Below are 8,921 nucleotides of genomic sequence, written 5' to 3' on the forward strand. Positions count from 1 at the left end.
GGAGCGTCGTAATCAAACTTTGTTGGACATGGTTCGATCCATGATGAGCTTCACTGAGCTTCCACCTTCGTTTTGGGGCTATGCGCTTGAAACGGCGGTATTGTTGTTGAACAACGTCCACACTAAAGCAGTGGACAAAATACCATACGAGTTATGGAATGGCAAAGCTCCTAAGTATTCGTACTTGAGGATTTGGGGATGTCCTGCTTACGTGAAGCAGACAGTGGGAGATAAGTTGGATAGTCGATCCACCTTATGTTATTTTGTAGGGTATTCGAAGAATTCAATCGGATATTATTTCTATTATCCTGCTGAAACAAAGGTGTTTGTTTCAAGGAATGCCACCTTCTTGGAGAAGGAGTTCTTATTGGATAAGAAAGGCGAGATGATGGAACTCGAAGAAATTCGAGAAGAACCCGAAATACAAAATAACGATCCTACACCTCAGGAACCATTGATAGACACGCCTGTACCTAGAAGATCCGAGAGGACTTCTAGACCTCCTATTCGATATGGTCTTCTTCTTGAAGGGGATCAAGATGAACCCGATGTTGGATGTGATCCAAGAAACTTCAAGGAAGCGATTTCTGATGCGGATTCAAATTTATGGCTTGAAGCTATGCAGTCGGAAATAGATTCGATGCATACAAACCAAGTTTGGTCTTTAGTAGATCCTCCCGATAAAATTGTTCCAATAGGGTGTAAATGGATCTACAAGAGAAAGCTTGGGCCTGATGGTAAGGTATTGACCTACAAGGCGCGATTGGTGGCGAAAGGTTATACTCAAAGACAAGGAGTTGACTATGATGAAACCTTTTCACCAGTTGCAATGTTCAAGTCCATAAGGATCCTTATTGTCATAGCTGCTTGGTATGACTATGAGATATGGCAAATGGATGTGAAGACTGCTTTTCTTAATGGAGACATTAAGGAAGAAATCTATATGAAGCAGCCTGAGGGGTACACATCCATGGGAAGCGAGCATAAGGAATACAAGCTTCAGAGATCAATTTATGGTCTAAAACAAGCATCAAGAAGTTGGAACCAGAAATTTGATGAAACAATAAAGGATTTTGGTTTCATCAAGAACCCGGAGGAACCATGCATGTACAAGAAAGTAGTTAAGGATGCTGTGACATTCTTAGTACTTTATGTTGATGACATCCTACTCATTGGGAATGACGTAGGGATGTTGCAGTCAACAAAGATATGGTTATCAGGTAGATTCTTGATGAAGGATTTGGGTGAGGCATCCTATATTCTAGGGATACAGATCTATAGAGATAGATCTAAGAGAATGATAGGACTCACTCAATCAACCTACATCGACACCATATTGAAACGGTTTTCAATGGATGGGTCCAAGAGAGGACATCTACCCATGTGTCATGGAGTTTCTCTATCCAAGTCTATGTGTCCCAAGACGGATGAAGAGATAGAGAAAATGACACATGTACCATATGCGTCAGCCATAGGTAGTATCATGTATGGGATGATATCTACCAGACCGGATGTAGCATTTGCTCTGAGTGTCACGAGCAGATATCAAGCTAATCCCGGTCAAATGCATTGGAAAGCCGTGAAGGACATTCTTAAGTACTTACAAAGGACTAAGAATATTTTCATGGTATATGGAGGAAGAGAACTAAAATTGGAAGGCTATACCCACTCTAGCTTCCAAAGTGACGTGGATGACTCGAAGTCAACCTCTGGATTTGTGTTCATGCTCAATGGCAGTGCTGTCTCTTGGAAGAGTTCCAAGCAGGACACCACAGCGGATTCCACCACTGAGGCAGAATACATTGCAGCATCAGCAGCTGCTAAAGAGGCCGTTTGGATGAGGAATTTCGTCCAAGAGTTGGGCGTCATTCTTGAAGTTGTTGGTCCAGTCCCGGTGTACTGTGACAACACGGGTGCCGTTGCTCAGTCAAAGGAACCAAGGTCTCATCAAAGATCCAAACACGTACTGAGGAAATACCACATCATCCGGGAAATTGTGGAAAGAGGAGACATCACTGTCGAAAGAGTGGCCTCTGCAGAAAATATCGTTGATCCACTTACTAAGCCCTTGCCAGGACCATTATTTGACAAACATCGCGAAGCAATGGGTCTACGTAGTATGACTAGTTGGCTTTAGGGCAAGTGGGAGATTGAAAGAGTGGGTGCCCGGTGAGCCAACTTGTGGCTAAGGGATTTGATGACTCTTTGTATAAACAATTTTTTGTTTAATATTATTTACACTTTTATTAATGGCAATGACTTTATCTTTCTTCATATTGTTATATTGTGATATACTATTGTTGTTTTGATAAAGACCTTGAATATACTATAGTGTATGTAAGATGTGGTAGAACATGGGAATGTCTATCATGAAACACATCTTATAGTCACTGTATATTCTAAACTGTTCCTAGTCGATTGAGCCATCCGATAATAAGGATAAGGATCGCTCGAGTTTGAGACTAGCATTTGCGATGCAGAGTACCACGTTTCATTGGTAGGGAACATAGAGATGTTCGAAGCATGCAAATGGATATTCATATGATGAATGATCGAACTACCCTATCCGGACTTTCCAAGTGGTTATAACTTATCGAGTGGATAAAGTCCGCGGTTTTGGTTGTACACCATTAGTCCTTACTACTTGAAACATCATTGAGACTCTATATGCTAGTATTGTGCTTTGACTCGTTTACCGACTCTATTGGGGTCATCAGGTGTCGGGATTGGGTACAGTTACAACACATATAGGAGTCGATGCTTTGTTGTCAAGGATTCACCACATACTTGCGAGTGTGGATATCCTATGCGATCTGAGGAGATATTAGTGTGACGAATCTCTGGCCAGAGTACATGATGTGGTTTAAGAAATGGTTTCTTAGTAGCACATGCGATGTCACTATTTGATCTTCAAGATGTATTGCATAGTTATCGAATCTCGAACGACTCTCGATTTACCAATGGTTGTTGATTCGATCGGGATATATGGATGAAGGGACCGTACTGTACGCTAACCAAAATCTATTGGTTCTTGTAGGAACTATCAGTGATACCTAGGGAATCATGGGGCGATGTTGCTAGGCGCTCTTACCATGATTCGATGGGCAAGTCGGAAATTGTTGTTCCGAGTCACAAGGAGTTGTGAGCCCACGGCTAGCTGTATCCCTGAACCATTGAGGGTCACACAGAGTAATGGATTTTTAATCCCCATTGAGATAGTTAAATTTAAAGAGTTAAATTTAATGAACAAAGAAGTTGGACTTCTTATTTAAGAGTAGAGGAGTAAGATTTCCTAAAATGACATAGGGATGGGCATTTTTGGAAATCACTGAATTCGGATTCAGAAAAATTTATCTTGACTTTAAAAGGTGCAGAAATGGTTTCTGTGCACATTGGTGAAATCGGTTTATCAATCGGAGTCATGATGAATTTTATATTAATTTCTCAACATGCGGGCTTTGCTTGTCGGGCTTGAACTTATGACTAATGGGCCCTAAGCTGTTAGCGGCCTACATTATAAATAAGTTATTGCAGTACAGAAATTAGACACAACAGGTCACAAATTTTCGAAAAACCTAGTATTTTTTCTGACAGTGGCCGCCCCCCTCCGCTCTGCTCGTGAAAATCCAGTCTGTGAATTTTGAATTACAGTCTGGTTTAACGGATCAAATTCGTTAATTCTCTTCGTAGAAACTTCTGATAGATTTTCTAGTGCAATCTATCAGAGGGATTAATTATCCGTTCGTGGACCTGATTGAAGAACAGTTCGTCCATCAGTTCCAGGGATATACAAAAAGAGCAGAGCAATATGTTGGTGTCCAAAATCTCGATTCGAGATTGGAGGTAAAAATTTATAATTGTTATTTAATTTTTACACACACAATTTAATCGTAAAGTTTTGATACCCATTAAAGAATCGTTCCATATAAAATTTTTAACTTCCGCTGCACCGGGTATCAATTCTGATTGATCTGATCGCCGCGTTCTCCAACAACAGGTGCTTCCCATTCCTTTATCTCTGAGAAATTTGTGTTATTGCATGCTTTGCCAACTGAATTGTTGCCTACAGTAGTAGCTGTTACTTCACCTTTGGGTGGAGGAATTGTTTTTGTCCGACTAGTCAGGAACTGTGAACTTTGTTTCGAGGGGAATTTGTTAGAATTCGACTGTATTGTGCTTGGGTTGTCAGATTTTGATTGTATTGTCGGTATAGATGCTTTGACCAAGTACAGGGCAACAGTCGATTGTTTTCTGAAAGTTTTCAGGTTCAGACCTGAAATGGCAGACGAGTGGAAATTCTTTGGTAAGGGTTTTCGATCTAGAATTCCTTTGATTTCAGTGTTATCTATGACTCATTTGTTACAGAGAGGTGCAGAAGGATTTTTGGTTTATGCGGTTGATGTACTGAAATCTAGCCCAGCTTTGGTTGACTTACCAGTGGTTAGAGATTTTGCTGATGTGTTTCCGGAAGATGTTCCTGGATTGCCACCCATTCGAGAGGTTGAATTCAGCATTGACTTAGTGCCAGGTACTCAACCTATTTCAAAAGCTCCTTATCGTATGGCACTTGTTGAATTGAGAGAGTTGAAGGAGCAGCTTGAGGATTTGATTGCCAAGGGATACATCAGACCTAGTGTATCGCCTTGGGGTGCTCCTGTTCTATTCGTTCGGAAGAAGGATGGTTCTATGCGGCTCTGTATCGACTACCGTCAATTGAATCAGGCTACAGTTAAGAACATGTATCCTTTACCCCGAATAGATGACTTGTTTGATCAACTGCAGGTTTCTTCTGTCTACTCTAAGATTGATCTAAGGTCAGGTTATCATCAGTTGAGAGTGCGAGAGGAAGACGTTCCTAAGACCGCATTCAGAACGAGGTATGGTCATTTTGAGTTTATAGTCATGCCGTTCGGTTTGACTAACGCTCCAGCGGTTTTTATGGGTTTGATGAACCGTATCTTTCAGCGTTATTTAGATGAGTTCGTCATTATCTTTATCGATGATATTCTTATCTACTCGAAGAACCGTACTGACCATGCAGAGCACTTGAGGACCGTACTAAAGATTTTGCGAGTTGAGCAGTTGTTTGCCAAGCTGTCTAAGTGTGAATTCTGGTTAGATCGAGTTGTCTTTCTCGGTCATATCATTTCTGGAGATGGGATTTCTGTCGATCCCAGCAAGATTGAAGCGGTTATGAATTGGCCTAGACCTACTTCAGTGCCGGAGATCCGAAGCTTCATGGGTTTAGCTGGTTATTACCGTCGTTTCATCGAGGGTTTCTCGTCTATTGCCAAGCCTATTACCCAGCTGACTCAGAAGAATGAGCCTTTTGTCTGGACTGCAGATTGTGAGGCTAGCTTTGTTGATCTGAAGAGGAGACTGACCAGTGCTCCAATTCTTTCTATTCCGAAGGGTACTGGAGGTTTCACAGTCTATTGTGATGCTTCTAACCGAGGCTTGGGTTGTGTTCTGATGCAGCATAAGCATGTGATAGCGTATGCATCGAGGCAGCTGAAACCGCACGAGACTCGTTATCCGGTTCATGATCTTGAACTAGCTGCGATCGTCTTTGCTCTGAAGATCTGGCGTCACTATCTTTATGGTGAGTCCTTCGAGATCTTTTCTGATCATAAGAGTCTTAAGTACTTGTTTTCTCAGGCAGAGCTGAATATGAGACAGAGAATATGGTTAGATCTGCTGAAGGATTTTGATTGTGAAATCAAGTATTATCCGGGGAAGTCGAATGCAGTTGCAGATGCCTTGAGCCGAAAGCTATGTTCTTTATCTCTTACTACTATTGGTGTTTCTCAGTTGATCGATGATTGTTGCACTTCTGGTTTAGAGTTTGAAACAGATATGGAGACTATCAGAGTGTTTGCTATTCAAGCCGAACCGGAGTTGTTTGTTGCAATCAGAGAAGCACAGAAGTCTGAGTAGCATTCAGGTTTCAGTAGAGAAAGTCAGATCTGGGCATCAGTCTGAATTCCAGGTTAGAGATGATGTACTGTATGTGAATAACCGCATTGTTGTGCCTGATATTTCGGATTTGAGGCAGCGTATTCTTCGAGAGGCTCATTGCAGTCGGTTTAGTATTCATCCTGGAGGTCGTAAGATGTACAACGATCTGAAGATTCAGTTTTGGTGGAAGAGAATGAAGAGCGACGTAGCGAGGTTTGTATCTCGGTGTTTGAATTGTCAGCAGGTGAAAGTAGAACGGAAGCGACCAGGAGGTCTGTTGCGCAGTCTATCTGTTCCTGAATGGAAGTGGGATCACATTTCCATGGATTTCGTCACGAAGCTACCACGATCCGTTCGAGGATGCGATGCCATTTGGGTAGTGATCGACCAATTGACGAAGTCTGCGTGTTTTATTCCGTACAAGATGACGTATCTTCATGATCAGATGGCTGAGTTGTATGTTAGCAATGTTGTGAGACTGCATGGTGTGCCGAAGTCGATCGTTTCAGACAGAGATCCTAGATTCACTTCTCACTTCTGGCACAGTCTTCAGGGGGCACTTGGTACTCGATTGCATCTGAGTACAGCTTATCATCCTCAGACGGATGGACAATCAGAGCGGACTATCCAGACGTTAGAGGATATGCTGCGAGCGGTAGTGCTAGACTTTGGCACTAGTTGGCAGGATTCTTTGCCTCTTGTCGAGTTTTCTTACAACAACAGCTTCCAAGCGAGTATCGGTATGGCGCCTTTTGAGGCTTTGTATGGTAAGAAGTGCCGATCTCCGTTGTTTTGGGATGACTTGTCCGAGTCACCAGATTTGGGACCGGATATGCTTAGAGATATGGCAGAGCAGGTTAAGATCATTCAGACCAGAATGAAGTCAGCTCAAGATAGACAGGCGAAGTATGTTAATGTCAGGCGTAGACCTCTGAGTTTTGATCAGGGAGACCAAGTCTTTCTGAAGATTTCACCTTTCAGAGGCACTGTCAGATTCGGTAAGAGAGGGAAGTTATCTCCGAGATTCATCGGGCCGTACGAGATTCTCGAGAAGATAGGCGATCTTGCCTACAGACTTGCACTTCCTCCGTCTTTATCTGGTATTCACAAAGTTTTTCACGTCTCTATGCTGCGAAAGTATCAACCGGATGTTTCTCATATCCTTCAGCCTGACGAAGCCGAGTTAGACGAGACCCTGAGCTATTTTGAACGACCGATTCAGATCCTTGATCGAAAAGAAAAGAAACTCAGAACCAAGTTGATTCCGTTGGTGAAAGTGCAGTGGAGCCGTCACGGCGTCGAGGAAGCGACTTGGGAGACAGAATCTGACATGAGACAGCGATTTCCGGAGTTATTCGGATGGCGTGAGTTCTTCTTACTGTCTTTAGTTCTTTATTCTATCTTATGAGTTATGGTTCTTGTGGATTTCGAGGACGAAATCTCTTCTTAGTGGGGGAGAATTGTAACACCCCGTTTTTATCTTAAATAAGTTTATTTGAGTTAATCGGAGATTTCAGAGTTCTAGAGCCGACTTGATTTTGATCAGTGTCCTTTTTGCAAAAATTGGATTTTTCAGGGACTAAAACGCAAATTGTGGATTTTATATATTATCTACTCTTAGAAATTGGTTTACAAAGTCTTCTTCATCCCCTCCAAGCCGTCTCCCTCCATTCTCACGCCTCCAAGTTTTTCCAAGCTTTGGGATTCCAGTCTGAGCACGATCCGGCCGTTGGAATTTATTTCTGAAGGCAGTTTAGCGATCACTGCAGCGAGAGCTCCGTTATATCGTATGTTTTTCTACGATCGGATACATTCTAGTTTTTGGATGTTGTTAGAATCGTTTGAGATTCGAGTATGTTGTTCTCTACAGAGTTCTGATCGTTTATTATCTGTCGGTTTTGAATTAGAGCGACGTTCGGATTTGTTATGATTTTTGGAAGTCATTTTCGAAAATGTGGATTTTGAGATTGAAAGGTTTGCTTTGTTTTGGTTGTCTTAGAATTTTTATGAGGTTATATCGCTATTGAACTGCTGTCTGCGTTGTCGGTTTGTTCAGTTATAGCCGTTATGCCGTCGGTTTGAGTTTTGTAGATTTGAACCATTTTTGAAGTTGTTGAACTTGGCTTGTACGTCGATCATGGTAATTGATCTTTGATTGTATCTGAACAGATTCGTTTGGAGTTGTCAAGCCCTGTGTTAGCAGCATTGGTCGTCGAGAATTGGACGAAGAACGGTAAAGAGATTACCTTGAACCGTTGCCTTTGTTGTTGGATTGTTTAGTTGTTGATTAAACCTTTTGTTGTAGCTTATCCATAGTTGGACTACTGCATTGAAAGGTAAAAGCAGTCATCGTAGCGGGATAGCATACTCGGGACTGTTGGTTCTCGAGTTTCCCCTTTTTAAATCACATATTGCATTGATACTTGTTCTAGCACGTGGAACTCGTATTTGTTGATTGATTGAGTTTTTGTTATGTGGCTTATGTTTATGTTTCTGTTATGCATTCATCTTGAGCCTACTTTGATTTCAGCGGGCAGAACCGCCCTTTTTGTTAGACGTTTGGGAACTATGGTTGAGTGGCCTAGGTTGTAGTATTTCACCTAGTGCTAGCATACTCATTATGGTTGCTCAAAGTCTAGAGGAGTAGGATACGTGGCACCACCTCGATTGGGAGAGTCGGTGAGTCGTTACGTGATCTTATCCTCGGGATCCCAAAAACAGAGAAATACTCCCGTGTTTATCAGAATCGATATCCTGGTTTTAAAGACATGCATATCATTAACTTCGACTTGAATATGTGGTTTGATAGCATGTTGTATATTCATTACTTGATATGTTGCTTTTACTGGGATTATCATTCTTACCGGTTATCCGGATGTTGCTTTGTTTTGTATGTGTACTTGGCAACACGAAGGGCAGGATCAAGTCAGCATAGACCTGGTTAGCGTCCAGAGCAAGAGATA

The sequence above is a fragment of the Henckelia pumila genome, chromosome 3 (genome assembly GCF_033568475.1).
Source record: "Henckelia pumila isolate YLH828 chromosome 3, ASM3356847v2, whole genome shotgun sequence".
NCBI classification, from domain to species: Eukaryota; Viridiplantae; Streptophyta; class Magnoliopsida; order Lamiales; family Gesneriaceae; genus Henckelia; species Henckelia pumila.